This window comes from Athene cunicularia, assembly GCF_003259725.1.
Source record: "Athene cunicularia isolate RWA chromosome 3 unlocalized genomic scaffold, athCun1 chr3_part1, whole genome shotgun sequence".
Lineage (NCBI taxonomy): Eukaryota > Metazoa > Chordata > Aves > Strigiformes > Strigidae > Athene > Athene cunicularia.
Genome location: NW_020799097.1, coordinates 37923002 through 37943218, shown reverse-complemented (window position 1 = coordinate 37943218; position 20217 = coordinate 37923002). Strand labels below are relative to the sequence as shown.

General features: G+C 38.8%; 1 protein-coding gene across 1 annotated transcript in view; it reads left to right on the top strand.

Annotated features, from left to right (window-relative positions):
• ME1 (malic enzyme 1) overlaps nt 1–20217 on the top strand; it is a 226460-nt gene that overhangs the window by 819 nt on the left and 205424 nt on the right. The gene's annotated exons all lie outside the window — the stretch shown is intronic.

The following is a 20217-nucleotide window of genomic DNA, read 5'->3' as shown; positions in this document are numbered from 1 at the left end:
GCCCCTCAGGGGCGTCCCGGCCACCCGCCTTCGCGGCCCCGCTCCCCTGGGGCACCCCGCTCCTCAGGGACCCTCTTGGCCCCGCTCCTCAGGGACCTTCCTGGCCCACTCCTCAGGGACCCTCCTGGCCCTGCTCCTCTGGGGCGTCCCGCTCCTCAGGGACCCTTGTGGCCCCGCTTCTCAGGGACCCTCCTGGCCCTGCTCCTCAGGGACCCGTCCAGCCCTGCTCCTCTGGGGCGTCCCGCTCCTCAGGGACCCTTGTGGCCCCTCCACCAGTGCCCCGCTCCTCAGGAGCCCTTCCTTCCATCCCCGCTCCTCAGGGATCCTCCCATCCCCACTCCTCTGGGGCGCCCTGCTCCTCAGACACCCGTCCAGCGCTGCTTCTCTGGGGTGCCCCGCTCCTCGGGGCACCCAGCCCCTCCCCAGCCCTGCTCCTCAGGCCCTCAGAGGCCAGGTGGGAAGCACATCTCTCCTTTTCTCATTGCTCTTAACCCCTCTCTGCCTTGCCCTTCCCTTGGTGTCCCTTTCGTCTCCCCTCCCAAGGCAGAAAGCTTTGGGTGGTGAGTCTCTGCTCCGTGGATCAGCCCCTTGCACTATAACAACGTCCTCCCCAAAGCTTTCCACTGGTACATAAATGTACAACTTGAAAAGCTCGTTCACGAAGCACTTTTACAAGTGCTTAACTCCAGTAGGTCCAATGAGCTCATCTGCTGAAAACTCATCTCACGTTAGATGAGGACCCACCAATTTGCCAAAACAGGCAGGAGATTAGTGACATTGCTAGAGATCATACGGAGATCCCCAGTGTGCTGTTTCATTGTCCTTATCATAAGCATCTCCTTCCTTTAAAAGACTCCTGAAATTTAGTGGAATAGGTTGGAAATAAGGCTTTGGCCAGCAACTGCATCTTGCAGTTTCCTTTCAAAGACTGAGGCTGAAAATGTAAATTTTGTTTGCAATTCTGTTTCTCCTGTTGTTTTTTGCGTGTACAACTTAAAACCAAAGCATCATAATAATCATTCATGAGAAAATGATCTGAAGAATTCCCAGTTTAACAAGGCAAGAGAGAAATGAGTGAAAGGTAGTTGCATTTTACAGGCAATTTCTTGAACATAAGAGCTTCCATCCTGGATCAGACAAGGGCTTTGCTTGACCAATATCGTGTTGCAATAGTAAAGGGCAAGGTCATGCAATAGTTCTCTCCAGCACTTTCCCTGCCACCAATATTTCAAATTCTGAGATTTTCTGAGGCAGATGTAGTTTCTGTGATGTTAGTAACCTTCACCAGATTTCTCCGTCAGGCACTTGCCCATTTTCCCTTAAGCCTATGTAGATCTGTAGCATCTACAACCTGCTGTGGTGACAAGTTTCACAGTTCAACCATGTGTTATGCAAAAACCCATCTCCTTTTGTGTATTTTCAACCTGGCTACTGCTAGCTTCATTTGATGCCATTAGTTCTTTATCATAACCCTGTAGGCCCTCTCCCACCTGGAGGATTCTAGCTAAGTTAACTGTATTTTACATGAAAGACGTTCCTGTTTTCTGTCCTACTGCTGACATGCAGGGACCAGAACATCATCCGAAGGATAATGTGGCCAAACACTTCTTGGCAGTGGCAAGTAGAAAACAAGGAGCGATAGCTACTTACATTGGGCAGCTGTGTTGAGCAACAACAACTGCAGCTTGGGAGGTTCAGAGTAGACATCAGGAAAAATTTCTTCATCAAGAGGAACACGTGACACTGGAATAAATTGCTGAGACAGGCTGTGGAATCTCCATCCTTGGTGGTTTCCAACACTCAGCTAGACAAACCCAGAGCTGACCTGATCTAATATTGGCAGTAGTCCTGCTTCAAGTGGAAGGTTGGACTGTGTGACCTTCAGAGGTCCCCTTCAACCAGTATTTCTATGATTCTTTACCTATACAGAAGATGCAAAATATGGATTTCTGTGTCAGCAAAAAGATATTATTTGTTTTGTTCTCTACTGATTTCTTAACTTCCTAGTATTTTTTATTTTTTGGCAGCTGTTGAGCATCAGGTTGATGTTCCCATGGAGCCATTTTCATAACTCCAGAACTCTCTTCTGAGAAGTAATGACCAGATCAGAATCTGCCTTTTCATACCTGAAGTAAGGACCATTTTCCCTTTGTGCATCACTTTGCATTTATCTGCATTGGACTCCATATGCCCCTTGATCACTCAGTCACTCCATTCCAGATCTGCAGATCTTCAGGGTTGTCTAACCTTTATTAACCTAAGCAACTTGATAGCCTCGTCAGACTTTGTGACCTGACTACTCATCGCTTTTTCAGATCATTTATGAATACGCTGAGTAGTGCAGGGCAGAGCAGATTGTTATTGGTAACCTATCATCCCTACAAGAATTGATTCCATAGTCCTATATTTTGCTTCCTGTCTTTCAGAAAATCAGGCTAGCGGAGCTTCATTTCTGTTTACTGAATTCTGGGTGATGGGATCACTGTGATTCTGCTGTATCACTCCACTCACTCCTGCTTTTGGAATTTGGGCTGGGTCATTTATGTCATATTTTCCCTTTTTTACCTGGAAGACTGTCTAATAATAATAAAGTTGAATTCTGTAAGACTGGCTAATAATAAGAGAGTTGCCTTCTGTTTTCACACTCCTCTCTTCTCAGACAACACTCATTGAAATCTCTTAAGCTAAATGAACATTGTGAAAAGTTGTTTTAGAAAAATCAGAATACTTTTACGAGCCTAACATATTTATGTTTTTTAATTATTTAAACCTACTTTTTCTTGAATCTTGTTTCATTACTAGGATTTTATTTCTTGCAATAATAAGATTATATGTATTGGATAATTCATAAAAAATTAGGGTTTTTTGAACAAAAGATTATCACGTAAAAAATTTCCTCAACATATTTTGCAAAAGACAAAAGGGATATATATTTCAGAATACTGATTCTTTGGAAACACACTGTATAATATACACGATAGGGCTGTAAAAACAGAATTGCTGGAAAAGTTCCAGCATGCTAATTTTATCCTTCAGAAGTAATTTTATCTCATTAGAAGATTAGTGAGCCCTTGTGGTATTTCTACATGTTCCAAAAATAAGTTTGACATCATATACCAACTGAGAGATGTTCACTTGGAACTGAGATTTGAAAGACTAATACCTAAAATTTTATTTTAAAAAAAGTGTCAGAGAAAAAACTAAAAGTAAATCTGCATTAACATCAGGAATGTACTGACTTCTGCCAAAATTCTTCCTGCTATCCACAAAGAAGATAAAGAAAAAATAGGAAGATTTTACCATCAGATTTGTACCCTGGATTTGAGTGAATTCACAGGGTAGATAATCCATAAAATGAGCTACAAAATTTTTGCAAGTAAGATTCATGTTGATTTTTTCAGGTAGAAATTTGAGACAAGGCCTTTAACTTTCCCTGTGGGCAACATATGCTGGGCATGAACCTACTGGCTCTGTAGCCACCCCTGGAATGTCACTTGGCCTTATGCGGCTGGAGAAACACACTCTGCTCTCATGTGGGTCTTGCACATATGCAAAAAATGTGTGATCGTAGCAACAACGTGCCTTGTCTGCAATCTCTGAATTGTATTCCATGTAGTGCATTGTGTCTCAACAGGCAGATATGCCTACCCACAAAATATTTTTTCACATATAATTTATGGGAAGAGAAAACAGGCAGGTACAACTCAGGAAACCCAAAACAAGGTTTATAGATGTCAAAAAGAATGCAAATGACTATAACCAAATTAAAAGTTCATGCGTAGTCCCTAGCCATAACCCACAAGTAGTCCGCTTTAATCTCTTCCTTTCTTCTCATCAGTCCTTCCTGTGCTCATGTATACACGTACACATGTACTTTATTCCAAACCTAGTGATTACTTGGGTAGTGCAGGTAGTTCCCTTTCCTTCACACTTTAATTCTCAAGCTGCATCTGGATACTCTTCCAGCTCAGCTGATATCATATGTTTCACTTCCTTTCTACTGTTCTTGTCCCAGGAAGACTATTTTTATAAGCTTTAACACTTTTCCAGTCCCTAAATACTAAACTTGGGATAACTCATTGGCTCATGATGAATGGACATGAGATAATTCCTACTTCTTTCAGAACAAAGGGATGTGAAATACAATGGATCTTTCTTACAGGATCAAGAATGGTCTCCATGGCAGTGTCTCTTCTGTGGCAGCTTGTTGCCACAGAAGCCCTTTTGTTTTGTGGACCAGTTGGGGTTGGTTATTGTGCCATTCAGAGGTTCCTGTGACACAATGCTGACCGGTTAGACTAAAACACTGAATGAAACAGACCTCTGTTAGAGACCCTGGCTTTGAGGACTTGGAAAAGATGCAAGAACAGTAATAAATCACATCATTTTTTAAGAGTATGCACAGTGAGGACAAAGAGGATGACAAAAGCATCACTAGCTCAGGAGGATTCTGCATAGACTATTGCAATACAGGCTGGCAAGGCAGTTATTAATTTTAAATTTGGTGTACGAGGGAGTATGGTGCCAGAAACAAGGATATCAGCAATGAGTGCAATGTCAGTAACACAAGAGCTTACAGCTGACAAAAAGGAGGGATGTGAAACTTGAAGCATCCAGTTGTGACCTGATTTCCACAATATGAGTTTATGAAGTAGATATATGGGTAAACAATAGACTTGAAAAAAAACACTTTGTAGTAGTACAAACAGATGAAGTCCCATTTCTGAGTTAAAGCTATGTCAAGCTTATGGTCACTTCAATGATGCTTTCTTCAGTGAGGCAGCAAGCAAAAATAAATGTGGATATGTCTAAGCATATGACCCATAGGAGAGAGGCTCTTCTAACTGTGCAGAATGGCCTAGCCACCACCCAACTCCTTCCTTTTATCATTTTTGTCTCCCCCTAGAACAGCAGTTGAAAATGAAGCTGGACTGGCTCATTGTTCTGGCATTCATATGTTTAGTAGAAAAGCAGAGTCAATTGTTCACTCATCATTGCTAAAAGAGCAAACCCTACAATTCTTACCTGACATGTAGCATCATAAACATTATATACATATATATAAAGTGAACATTTTCCTCAAGAAAAATTTCCACAAGGAGAGGTGCTTTCTGGAGATGTGTCAGATGGCAAATATTTTTATACACATGATGGGTTGGCAGGTTGCAGGCAGGTACTGTTAAGGGGAAAAAAAAACTCCACACCATTTTTGTGTGTGTACTAATTTGAAAGAAACTGTTTCCTCCAACTGGCATTCCCATTGTACTCAGCACACCAGCAGCTTTACTGGAAAATCAGTGGACTGTAGATGGTAATACAGCGTACTATGATGTGAATAAAAGACATTTTGATGTAAGGAGGAAAGAAGTGCATGACCAGAGACTCTGAGAAGCTTTGGGGAAAAAAAACCCTGAATTTGCCTGTCTTAAGCTGAATATTCATTCCCTCCCCAAGCCTCTAAATTCATATAATGGAAACAACATACCACAGAGGAAAGTTAATAGAGTGATGCTGACATGTTAGATAAAAATAAGATTTTAGCTACCATCAGCATGATTGACCCAACAGAAGGGAAAGAGATTCCAGAGAAAGATGAACCAGAAAGGGACATGGTGCCTAATCTTGCTATTCAAACCAGCAAGCGGTCAGTGACAGTGAAATGCACATCTTAAAAAGTCTGGGAAATCAGAGGAATTAACAGCAGTGTTACCAGAGGAAAAGTGACTTTTGGCATAAAATTGAGTGCCTGTGGTACTTCCAAACAGAGTATCAAAGCAATCTTCCTCTAGAAGTCTGGACAAAGTAAGAAAAGGTGCAGTAACACAAATTGCATTTTCACAAGCTAAAAAAAAAAAAAAAAAAGGAGGGGGGATGTTGCCCTTAATCCATGGGTAGTAAGGAATATTGTCTTTATTGTCACTGTTAACTGAAGGTGACCATAAACCATCTACTGCCATTGCAAAGATGTCCAGGAGAGTACAAGGTTAATTTTTCAGCTATGGCTGCATGCCTTATAAATTGAATACAAACCTGAGGGAAAAAACACACCTTAAAAGAACCGTTTACTTAACCACATTCCAGAATAGTATTCCATCAAAAGACAAATCTTTTTTGTTTATTTTTAGTAAACCGAAGGTATGAAGTCAGATCTGAAGAAAACCTGGTGATACCATTTTAAAATTCCATTCACAACCCTGAAATAGCTGGACGTTTCTGCTAAAATTATTAGCAGTGTAATAGCTGCTAATGTTGGAATTTTTAAGGTTTCACTTTAGTCTTCAGACTTAATATTCCACTGAAATGAACTCGGGCATTTTATACCTCTCAGAGCCCTAATTACTATTAGGAAAACAACATTATATTTAGTGCCAAAACCCATGGTGAATAATACAGCATTAGGGTTGCCAAATATGCCTTGTTGCCATCCAGAGCACCTTAAGCATACAATATCTTCAGGTCTCCAAAGCTGTCAGGAGAAACTAGGACAAAACAACATCCAGGATACATTTTTAATGCAATCTTCCATCTTATGGTTTGCACCCCACATAGCTGTCTCCTGTGTCTCCTGTTCATGTATTCTCACTGACCTGCACTGCGTTAGGCAGGACTCAGTCACACTAGTAATTGAGGAGAAGTACAGTTGCAGCTAAAGTAGTGGGAGATCTTTTTTGTGGGTGATACTATGCAGGAGATTGAAGTTAATACTCATAACTGTTCCTCTTGGCTCTCAAAGTCTCTGCATATTTCTAATAGTTTTAAAGCTGTCTGTAGGTTGTCAGCTTGCTGTTGGAATCATTTCCACATGCTAACAACCAAGTGAATAGTTCAGTAAGGACAGGGAAGGCAGAAACGATTTGCCCTAATCAGACACCCCTTTGCACTTTCACAGTATCGATTTCTGCAGTAGTATTTGCACAGAATCACACCTCCTGTCTGCCTTTCTGACTGTGCTAGTGCCCTAAGGATTTCTGAAAGTCTAGCATCATTCAGGGGTTACATGCAGAAGTGTCCTCAAAGGGAACCCATAGATATTGAGGGATGATTTAGCTTTTTTTTTTTTTTTAAGCCTGACTTTAAATTTTACCTTTATCTTAGTAAAGACATGTCCTAAGATTGTCTAGCAACCCATCCTCTTTCACTGTTACTCATTATGCTCCCAGGTTCAGGCAAAATGCATCCTCACAAAGTGACAAAGAATCTCACTGGGGCCTCTCTCAGAGGAGAAGTACTGTGACAAAGAGAGGACGAAGCTGCACCATTTTCCTCCATGGCAGGCAAATTAATAAAATATGTTAATTGCCCTTACCAAAAAGAAATTAGAAAACATGCCACTGTTGTCTTTTTCAGATGTTGCGTGGGAAAACCGTAAATCCAGGGGTAAGTCTGGAGGGTAGCTGGAAAAACAAGAGCTGGGTTAACCATGATGTGAGCTGAATTTTCTGGAGACAAAGTTCTGCTTCTGTTCATTCCTGCCTCAAAACTCTCTAAACAGGTTGTCAAGCTATAATGCTTCCAATGAAACAGTCAATCAAGCAATGCAGTGCAGGACACTAGTAACACTTGGAAGGAGTTTATATCAGAGCAGTACTTTCAGAGGTATCATCAAATCAATAGTAGCATATTGGTTTATTTATTACCCCAGCATATCCACACTTTAAATTTTGAATGACTTTTTGGATTAAAGATGTTGCAGAGTTCATCTTCGGTGGCATCTTCCACAACTCTATAGATTATTTGATACCCATGGATTTATTAATCATCCACATTGATTTATTTGGTCTGCTTGCTGGTGCAACTGATAAGGTATGGGAGACAAACCCAAAACCCAAGCAAGATAGTGAAGGGTTTTTTTTTCACTTCTCAGGCCTTTGTATCAGGTGTCAAGAGAGAAAAATGATGGTAGAGATTCAATAACCACATAGATTCTCTTCCTCAACCCATTACAATTTTTGCTTCTGATTAACTCTATAGCCCCTAGTCTCCTTGCATAGTTTAACTACTAAAATATAACAGATGTGCAAAGATTGACTTTAGAATGAATTTCGTACAAGTTAAAATAAATAGAAAATTATAGCCCCAACTTGTAATGGAAAACTGATACTCATCTTAAGAATTATCACCCATCCACATACCTCTACTCAGCCAAGATTTTTAAACTAACAACTGCATATCACTCAGTTACCAAATCCTCATTAACGGTATGTTTTGTCAAAACTCCCTGAGGTGGGATTTGCCTGCCTCTTGTATTTGTACAAGCCTCACCTCGTTTTCAGCAGAGGCAAACCTTTATACACATTCAGATTATTACCAGAAGTTGGGAGACTACTCACTGGATAATCCTTTTCTATCACAGGAAGTGTAAGCTATTTGCCTTCATCTGTGGCTTGTGCTCCTCCGTTTCATTTTCATCAAGATGCTGCTTATTATTGTGGTGCCAACTCCTCTTGCTGCCTGTAGTATCATCCAGTATTTTCCACTCACTATGTGTCCGAGCAAACACCATCATGCTTTGCCTACTTCTGGTGTTGGCTCTCTGCTCTCTATTTCACTTCAAAAGAAGCTTCTCTTTTATGATGCCTCTTCAAATCCTTCCTTAAAGCTCTCCCTTTCTGTGACACCTAGAGAATACTTACCACACATAGGCTGTTGATGGGCAGAAACCAAGCACACAGACCATTATAATTATATTATCTTTCTGTGGTCTCCTTTCTGTCTGTGTCCCATTTACAAGATGTATCAGCAGATGACTGTGGAGTCCTGTTTTAGGATGGGGATTTTATAAGCAATAATAGCACAAATAATAAATTAATTTTTGCAGCATGGGAAGAAATACATATGCATATACATTATTTCAGTTGCCACAATACTGGTTTTGGAAGAGATCTAAATAGATTCAGTTGCTCTGCTTGCGCCAGTACCTATTCTGTTTTAATCACAATTATTGACAGCACAATTGTTGCAGCAACAGCTCTGCATTTCCACTTGAAAATCTCAGTTTTAGCAATTCATGAACTGCATCTAAAAATATATCCTCATTTGAAAATTGGCATTCAAGCTACAGTCTAGAAGCAGTTTCTGTTTAAAACTATTTAGTTCAGCAGTTTTATCTAAGAACACAAAAGATACCTTTGCTGTTGCGGAAAGCATTCTTCCAGTCTTCCATTCTTCCATGTCCAGTACTGACTTTGATGATATTGTTCTGCATTTCAGTTATCTCTAATACAAGCTTTTTTAAAAAAATAACTATTTTACCATGTATTAGCTTTGTACTTCCTTGCCCTTTGACAGTCAGTTCTGAGTCACAGTAGGAAGCCACTGGCTGCAGTCACATAGATTAGAGAAAGATCTATAGCATGCCAAAAAACATATGGAAATGCCCAGTCCCTTGATTTACTTTGGCAATACATGATGAAGACTATATGCCTAATTTACAGACTTACTACAGAACAAAATGGCATTGGTCTTCCAAGTTAAACAAGCACCCAGCCAGGAGAAAGGCTTCCCAGTTGCTAACAGCACAATAAAGGGAGTCCTCTAGGACAATGTAAAACTCTTCCAGACAATGAAGGTCCCAAGTCAATGAGATCCTCCATTGGTTCGTTTGTAATTCCTTGTTCAAGGTTTTTACCCTTTTTCTCAACCTTGGGAAGGTTGTATAGGTGTCTACACAATGTGTAGATGCTTGCAACAGCCTGTGATGGGCTGTATGAACCTCAGAATGGCTGAGTGAAGCTACAGAGCTGTTAGTGTCTCCATCAACTCTTCTGCACTTTTCCTGCAAGATCTGTCAGATCACAGGGGAGGAGTTAAAAAGGAAAGATTCAGGCTGGCTGGTTTGGCTTGGAATTAGTACATGACCAGAGATTGGTAGATGCCAAAATTTTCCACAGTTGGGTACATTTGGCTTAGGACTAATGTGCTTGCATTGCTACCTGGAACATGCTGAAAGTCTGAATGTGGAAGTGGCAGCTAGAGATATTTAGAAAAGGGTTATCTGCCCTGTGTAAACCTCATAAATTTAATCCCGTTGAGGTTTATTCAACAATTTATTCAAAATTTCCAAGCTGTGTGGTCACACAAGCCTAGAACATAATAACCACTGTTCTCATGTTGGCATAACCATACATAGATATGGCATGTGGCATACAATACATATGTGTACGATTGCAAAGAAGGCCGAATAATGCAGGCACATGCTACCTGTAAGAATGTCAAGTCCATAATTTAAATTTAATTATTTGATTAAATTGAGTATCCCATGGCACAAAAATGCATTATGTACTTACTTACATGAGTGATATAAAACTAAAGAAGCATATGTACTGGGTCATATTTACAGACAAAATTCACTACAACCCTCTGATTATTTTCAACTATATGTACAAGCAGAGCCCATCACAAATGCAATTATGTGTGCGAACTGTTTGAGTGGAGGTCACACCAGCTTCCGCATAGGAAAATTAATTCCTCTAGGGAGGTAGACTGCTCACCCAGATTATTCACTGGGCTACAGAACGCCAAGGTTTTTAAACAACAGTTGTTAGTGATTTAATAATGCATGAATATGACTCCGAGGTTAAAAACTAAAGCACAGAATACTTTTTTGTACGGACATTAGCACAGTCATGCTTTGTTGACTTCAGCAAATTGCATTACTGCTTAGTAGCATTATTATCTTAACTCTAAAATATTCAATTAAGATTTTCTTGAATAGGATTCTTTAGAAGAATATGATGGTATTCCCAAAGTATGATCCTGACTTAATTTTTTGCTTCTTTATTCTTTCACTTGCCAGAAAGAATTGGAAACACTGGATTCAGTTCCACTGACTCAGTAAAACATACAGAATTGCAAGAGGTTGGTCTCATTTATTAATTTTAGAATAGATCTTTTTTGAGATGACTCCAGGAAAATTTCTCCTTTTAGGAAATGTTCCTATTTTTCTTCAGTAAAAGATTTGTTTTGACTTCTGACATATAATTCTAGAAAGAGATAAGATTAATGAATTACTGCTGTGAATAACTAAAAGTGTGATATACTATTGGATAAAGGTTTTAACATGCAGAGTGGGCCAAACTAATGTACCTTGGCTAACTTACCCATTTCCCCCCCCCCTGCCCCAAGCCCATTCTGCTATCCAAAAAATAAATCAGTTCTGGTAGCATTTGCAAAAAGCAAATTCCATTGCTTTGTAATAAGTAAACATTACAAAACTGACAATATTCAAACATTACAAAACTGACAATATTCAAACATTACAAAACTGACAATAGTGCTAAGACTTAAAGTACTAAATGTCAATAGACTATGTAGGAATTAAGATAATTTTTTTAAATGAAAGTTTAAACTGATATTGAATCAGAAGTTCAGTGGGTTAAAAATGCTAGATGCTAAAGTCATTGTTTGGCCAGTTCACCCAATTTAGAAAGAAGGTAATCAAATCACAGAAATTAAAGCAGCAAAGAATTGTTTCTTATTAACCCTGTATTAGATGATCAAAGAAAATTAAATCGGTTTAATTGAAACCTTATTCCTCTTTCATTCCCAGCAAACAACAGTGAAATTGAAATAGCTGGTAGAGGATCTTTCTACCCATGTTGATTCTAGGCCGTAATTAAAGATATTAACTAAAGTGGTAAAGTCAATTTAGCTGGTCTTAATTTCTTACATTTCAGGTTCAGTGTTATTAAACAATTGCAAAATTAAGCTTTGTGCTTTTGATCGAGAGCACACTGGGCTTTCAGCCTCTCTCACCACAGGCACGTCTTCGTCTTCCTCAGGTGTTTTACTGGTTGAAACTTGTATTGCACTTGATGAAAAGTCTGCATGTTTCAGGCATTGCTGATTGATAGAGTATTCAGGTCCTTATTTATGGGCAGAATAATTTCATAAAGGCAAGTTAGAGATTGTAATTTCTCCTGTAGACAGAAAAGTTTAAAAGTCCTTCTGAGGATGACTTCTATGGGATGGTTACTACTGCAGACATATGGTGAAAAAGTGGAAGGAGGAAGTCTAGGACTGCCTTTACAGAAAAAGGTCTCTTGTTGTCAATAAATAGGTGATAGCCATATGAACTACTCTGGGCATTTATGCTTGGTTTGGGCCTTTGCAAGATCATAGAAATAGCTACAAGCCTCATTGTTAAGTCATTCATTCACCCCAAAAGCATCTTATGTTCCCCGAACATACTGGAAATCAGCTGAACAAACCCACTATCAATAGCCCCATCACAGCACCAGGTATAAAAGCTAAGGGAGAATATATGGACCCTCACTAGTTTTTACACTGTATGGTTTATACCTGATTAATAAGAAAGAATTAATAGCAAAGATCTGCTTTTACATTTTATCAATGTAAGATCCATATAATATTAAATCATTAAAGTATATGCCTAAGGAAAAATTATAATTTGAGCTGTTTCTGCCATAGCCCATTGTTATCATAGCTGTCAGTTTTCCAATGCATTCTTTAGAAATGAAATTGCACATGGATTGACATCATAGTAATTCTAGCATCAAAGAATAAGAGCCTATAGAATTTATACAGCTACAGGGTGTCATAAATCAGTTTCCATAAAAAATGCTAAAATAACTCAGCCAATACTATTCATAATGAGTTTCTTAAAAAAGAATATAATAAAATAAATTGTGTGCAGTGGCCTTCATTTAAAAATTAATGACAGATATCTCTCCCCATTTTGTTGACTGTTTTCATACCACTTTAATGCAGTCAGTGTATCAATATCACTGTATGCGAATAAGCACTACCAGAGTGAGACACCTCAATGGTATTATTGTTCATTCCAGTCATTGTTTACAGTCAACTAGTTCAGTCCAAACTAAGTGTTCAGCTTAAACCTGTTACATATTCATTTGTATATTTATGTCAGGTAAGACAGGACCCAGTACAAGTAATTACAAACCATTTTCTTCAGTATATTCCAGGTATTCAATTTGGATTTCTTTCTCGGAGACATAGACTACTCCTACTTCAAGACTTTCAATATCTCCGACACAAACTTTCTGTATCTTTCAGTAAGTTAATCAGCTTCCTCTGGATTTTCTCCAGAAATTTTATTTAGCAATGGGGGCAAAAAAGCAACTCAAGCTACAAGTTCACAATATTCTGTAGCTTTGTCTACTCCATCTGTTTTAGGGTGAGATGATTTTTGTCTCTAGGAGGTATCAAAGGAAACTTTATGACTAGATTAAAGACAAGAAGGGCTAGTAAGGCATCTGGGACAAAGGAGGGACATTTATTAAGGCTTTCAAGGGTCAGTGCAGAGCAATTAGGCTTTTTGGCTCTGAATCTAGAAAACTGTAGAGGGAACCTAGAAAGATTAGCTTGAATAGCTAAAGTTACCTTTTTGGAATATCTCATAGATGTCAAACTCTTAGATGGCTAAATTTAGATGAGGTAAATCCCATTCTCAATATGGTGTCAGTTCAGCAGTGCACTTATTTTATAGCAACTGTCTCCCACTGATGAAAATTAGAGAATACTAATTTTTTTTTTCTGGGTCGCGGTTATGAATAAGTATAAATGAGGATAATTTTGAAATGTACTTTCTTTAAAAAATTATATCAACATTAATTTAGAATTTGAATATTCATTAAAAAATAAATATTTCTCATAGATTTAAAGAAAATAAATAAAAACAAAGCAGCAAAGTAATAGTAATTTTTCAGATTATTCATCGTTTGAGATACTTGTCGTTTTATGGGGAAATTACTGTGAATCCCTAATTAAAGGATTACGTTCCAGAGATTTTTGGACTAACATCTGAAAGCTCAGATTTTGTGCTCCTAATGTCTCCTTTGTTATTTTTTAACATATTTTAATTACGAAATATTTCTGTAAATGGGAACTGTAAACCAGATCTTTATGTAAAGTAGAACCTGTCTCTCCGTGATTTCCAGAGTTTTGTCTTTATGGGATGACTGGATCCACGTTGTTCTATGTTTTTCAAAATATGTAGCAGAGATTGTATCTTGAGACTAGATCTGTCACAATAAATGCACTTAAAACTTTATCATTCTGTTTTCCCATGCCACTGCTTACATTTCTCTGTAAGAAAGAGAAGACTGAGAGGAGAAAAATACCAGTATTTGAGAGGTGGTTGTTTACACAAATTCCTCTCTCCACTATATCAATTACAGAGAAAAGTGAGATATCGGTGTTCTGTGCTGTCATACTCCTTATTGAGCAAGGTATACAAATTCATTGCAAGAACATTGAATTCTGAGCTTTCATATTTGTTAGCTTAGCAGAAGTGACAGGTTTTCTTTCTTTCTTTCTTTCCTTCTCTCCTTCTTTCCAATATTTCTCATGCTAGCTTTGTATTTCTTTTGCTTCCTTCTGTTTCCCACTGTTCTGGAATTCCAGTACAAGATAATACTATGCACAAAAGGAAAACAAAAGTAAGGCTGCACATGATCTTGTGACTTTTGCAGATGTTACACTGTGAACTGTGAAAGGTCTATATAAACTTCAGAAATGTTGTAACATCCAGATGCTAACAAAAAGAAAATTAAACCGCAATCTTTAGTTTATAGGCCTTTGCTGTCATCTCATGATTTTGGAGAATGCAAAAAATACACATAAATATAATTCATGTTTGACCTGTTTTTACAGAAATGAGTGGTATAAGGACTAAATAAAGAAATCTGCAAGATATCCTACCTCAAATTCTACCTAGGGGAAAGGACTCTTCTTTTTGCCATTTCATCACTACTAAGACTTGACACATAACTGTGAGATCTTTGTGATAGAACACATACATTGTAGCTGATAACAAGACACAAAATGAATACATACAGGGTATTTAATGAGCTGCTTTAATCACATAAGTGTTTTACACAGTAACTGTTCCTTCAGCGGTCTGTGTGGGTCAATATATCCTGACAAAATTAGACTTGCAATTTCATGTTTCAAATGAAAACAGCATTGGTTTTGATCTGAATTTGGAACCTTCATATTCTTATTGTGTCTGGCTATCAAACTTCTCACATAGTAATAAATCATTTGAAGTTATGTAAAATACTTTAGTAATTAAGGACAAAAGAAGAATACTGCAACAAATTTCAGTATTTTTTTATTTTAATGAACTAACCACAGCTCTGTTGATAGCTATAGCAATTCTGGCAGAGACATCACTCATAGGGAAAAATAAAAATACAATAATTAGAAAGACAAATGACATCAGCAAATTAAGACCCTTTACAGTTTTGCCAAGAAAAACTGTGGCTAGTGAAATTAGATACTGGATCATGCACTGAATGGAGCTCAGCTTGTCAGAAAGGAGCCAGAGAAAACTCATGAGTCTGGGAATCTGTGACTGAGAGTATGGACAGGATTAGTAAAGGCTAAAGCCCATGAGGAGAAGCCATGCCTGCTTGAGATGAAGAGGCAGAAAATTCCCCTTTGGCTCCTGTCCCCACAAGAAAGAGGACTTCTAGTATTGGAAATCTTTGTCATGCTGTTTTAGGGTTAGATGTGGCAGGGCTCAATGGATAAGGAAGGAAGAGATGTGAGGAATTAGCTTCTCTGTACAAGGTCAGCATTAATTCCATGCCAGAAGGGGAAAGGGCTGAGAAGGCTGGTACAGAGGGCAAAGAGAGAGCCAGGGAACCTGAATGTTGGACGAGAAGGAGAGCACTCCAACACCCTTGTGCCTTCTTGGGAGAGGGTGTCATTCCCAAGGCTCATCACTGCATTTTGTCATTCATTAGAGAAAACAATCAAAATCCCATTTAATTATATATTACCTTTGCCTTTAGATTTTTGCTTATCTATCCTGAATATTGCATTCTGCCTTCTCAGGTTCAGGCATCTGGGAAAATAAATGATTTGTTTTCTCAGGGAATTTTTCTGAAGTTAGATCATAAACATTCCTGGCAATTTAGCTCACGGAGATGATATATGAAGACTGAGGTATTAGATGTCTCTGACTGCAGAAGAGATCTGACTACTATAGGGAAGAAATGGGAAAGGTTACCACTGGTACCCAAGCATCCTTCTCAGAGCTTTGTGACATCTCTGTTTCTAAAAGTAGCCAAAGCCCAGTGTGGAAAGGGAAGGAAGGGGAACATTTTCCTTCCATGAGCAGGAGTTTCTTGATTTCCACTCTCATTACACCATTTTCTTTCAAATTCTTACAACATAAGCTAAATCCAAGAAAGGCCTTCAGGAACAAAGTAGGTACCACAGACAATGTTTGCAGGTGCACTCAGTCACTTAAGTAAATTAAAATTAATGGCCATTATGAAGAGCTGCAAAAGGATATAAGTGTGATGTGACTTATACTCACTGAATGTCCAGGTAATAAAATGGCAGATGAAATACACAGTGGTGAACCCAGAGTAGACGATTACCATTATGGTCTGAAATCATGCCATGTGCATAGTTATGTCTATGAAAATATCACCTCAGTGTTGGGCAGCTGTCAAAGCAGACAAAAAGTTAGGAATTATTAGGAAGAAATAGAGCAAAAAAATTAAAAACAGTACTACATGCTACAATGAAATAAATTCAAGATATCCCCACATCTTGAATATTGTGGGCAGTTCTCTTCATCTGTCTCTGAAATTATATAATAAAACAAGGGAATGATCAACAAAGAGGATGCAAACAGGTTCAATATGAGAAAATGGAAAACTTGTTCTGGAAAACAGTTGAGCTACAAGGAAAAGATAAAGGTTTATAAAATCCTATGTAGCATGGAGATAGGAAATAGGGAGTGATTTTTCACTGTCTTTTCCAATAGGAGCAACATCAAATGAAACGAGCAGGTAACAAATTCAAAATAAACAAAGGAAGTACTTTTACATGCATACATAATTAACCTGTGCATCTCCTTGCCATGTAATGTTGTGGATACGAAAAGTTCACATAAATCAAAAGTGGTTTGGACAAACTCATGGAAGTAAAATCTGTTCCAGGCTTTTAATGTAAATGCACCTCCTCTAGCTCAAATGCTCTTCTAGATCATTTAGCTCCTGAGCCAGAATTCACTCATGACAGTACTCTGGGAAGTCTCACTACAATGCTTGCTAGTAGCCATTGCTTTGGGTATTTAACCTGGTTTGACTTTTGCTGGCAGCAGAAGAGAGACAGCACAGTTTTCCTTACAGTGGAAGATGTCTGTTGACATATTTTAGACATAAAACCATCTCCCCCAATGGAGACATGAGAACTGAGACAGATATCCGTTGGTTTTCTCAAAAATGGAACAAGTTGTGAAGAATGACCAGCTCTGGGCACTCCAAAAGGAGAGGGCATGTCATTTTTTCTACAGAAAGCACATTAGCTGATGAGATCTTGTGAATCTTGAAGATGCAGCTCCAACAGAAGATTTGTCATAAAGAAGTCTTTATTTTTTTAACTTATACTATGGCATGAATTCATGGGGAATTGTCTCCAGCAGTTCTGGCTCTTTGCCACTAGTCCTCACAAGGTATGCTCCTCTGAGGGGTGCAGGCTAGCATGTCAGCTGAACACCAGTGCTTATTTCTTGTTCTTCATTTTGTTCATCTTCATGAGCTGCAGGAAACCGTCCACTCATCAAGTACTTAATGTGCTCAGTATGCACATTTGGAGACTAAGTTTAGAGATAAGTGGGTCTTTGGTTTGACCCAGTACAGTTCTTCTAATAGTTTTATTTATTGAAGTGCTCTCTATGTGATAGGGTCCAGTCTTAGGTTAAAGGATTTACTTCTCATGTAATTCAACTTGGAAAAACCTAGTCAGCTCACCTAATTTTTTGCGTGAGTTTAGATCAAGCTGTAGATGGAAGAATCCTGCCCACTTGAGGTCCACTTGAACCCTCTTCTGTGGTACCTGACCTTGAAGGAACACAAAAGTATCCTCTGCCTTCCCTGGCCCTATTTGCAGCACAGTTTCAGTAGCTCCAGCCCAGCTAGTGTGAGACATGGAAGATCTGAAGATCTCTCTTGTGAGACATGGAAGATCTGAAAGACACCAAGGCCATCAAACCACACCAGGCTGAGAAGGGAGATGAGCCCAAGGCTCCCAATTACTCGGTACCTGCTGTAACCATTAGGATATTATGTGGATGGGGAGTATTAGCAACATGCAAAATAGTGTCTAAAATTACATTTTAGGAGAACCCGTATCTGTAGGTCTGAGTGGACTCAGAAGACTCAAGCAGAAGAATGGCTCATTGCATTCTCCCGAACTTCCCCTCACTACCCCCAAGGACAGAGAGGTGTAGTTCTGGGAGAGGCCAGAAACCATCCTGTGCCTTTTTCCAATGTAATGGGGAGCTTCTGCCAGTTCAGGCAAAAGCTGACTGTGGGAAGTTGGAGTCAGACTGCAGATTAAGACCTTGGCTTCCCTCAATTCATGTCTGCTTTTGATGATGAGTCTGATTGGCTGAAGTCCTCTATCATGTTATCTCTTTTAATAATGAGAATTATAAAAGAAAGATTAGGGAAATAAATAAAAACACCCAACAAAGATCTCTCAGTGGAAGTTACCTGGCCAGTCTCTGGATATGTTCTTAGCTGGGCACTGCTCTTTTAACAAAAAAGGTGTTTCTGCTCTGTGTGGTAAACTCAACTCCCAGTAGAGTCAAGGACTGCAAAGGGAAGTGCTACCTTCCTTAGGGACCCATAACAAATACCATCACGCAGCCCCAAGGCCTGCAAAGAGAAGCAGGGATTCAGACCCTGTGTCCGCGGAATGCCTCACTGAATAAGAGTAGCATCAGTGCAGAGATTGCCTGCGTGGTTTCTATGGAGAAATGATGGTTTGTTTATTTGTCAGATGAGCTGAGGAACTGATTTACTTTCCATTTATACTGCCTTTCCCATATTCTGCATGCCTTTCCTATCCACTAAGAAGATACTTGAAAAAATCCCAGATATAGGGGTAACAGTCTTTATGCTGAAGAAGTCAATGGGAAAGCTATGTTGTCCTTAATGGAAACTAGAAATGATCCAATATTATCAGGTGTAAGGGTTCTTATCTCTTTGAGTTCCCACTTCAGTGTGGCCAGCAGCCTAGCAATAACTCTTGTTCAAAGTTTAGACGTTTAACTAAAATGCTTAGGACTGCAAAAATATGTGGAACACAAACAATATCTATGTGAACTGTGTAATAGATATGGATTATATGAACACTTCATAACACTTGAACTCAACAACCTAAGCTAACAAATATCCACAGACATAAATCTGCATAATTAGACTTTTTGGAACAGTTTGTGTCTTTACATTTGCAATGCTGCACATTATGTTGTTAATCCTGTTGACACAATATCGTTATCAAATTAAAACAGACAGCAAGTGTCTTAAATCAGTCACCACTAGGTGTTTCCTACACTACTGTGAAATAACAAATGTTGCCAATATAAACAAATTAAGAAAGCATAGTGTTTTAAAAAGCTAGGTGTCAATATTACTGTAGCATTATTGACATTGAACTGGAAAATACTAAAAGCTTTGCATTTGCAACCCATCAGTTTCAAACCATCAATTCCTTAATTCAATCCCTACGTCGTATAGCAATGCAGTAGTTGATGTAGGATGAATGCTCATGGCATGAATTTTCACTTGCATTTCAGAAAGGCAGCATTGCACTTCCTGGTTAATTTTAGACTCTTTTCTGTTGCAAAGACTCTTTGTCAAAAAGCTGTGAGAATTAAAAATTACCTTTTCAGCATTTGAGAAATTGATATTATTTCAAGTTTAAGGGTTAAATCCAGTAAATCACTGGAACATGAAGCAGTGCCTTCACACAACAGATCTTTTCTTCATGGGACTGTATCTTACATGTTTTGCTCTTTCCATCCAAAAGCATCAAATATGGTTGAGGATTTCAGCAACTATTATAACACAAATTAATTACAATGATCCTCTTGTACAAACCCCAGGCTGGATACCATCAAACCATGCCCTAACTCCCAAGTATAGCATGCCCTTCTATTTCCCCTATATGTGGATTCCTCAGCCTGCTGACTGTCACCACTGGGTCAGTCATGGGAGGGACCCAGCACAACTGTGGAGCGTGGTGGAAGCCAGCGACAGCATTGCTAGTGAGCTAGGTTCTTAGCTATACCTCCTGGCATTGTTTTTACAGTTCTCAAACTAATTACTTTTTCCACTGCTTCTACAAAATACATTACGATCCAGGTGCTGCTACATTCTGAAGTGGTTTTGTAAGTAGCTTTTCACTCATTTGTCAAATAAATGAACC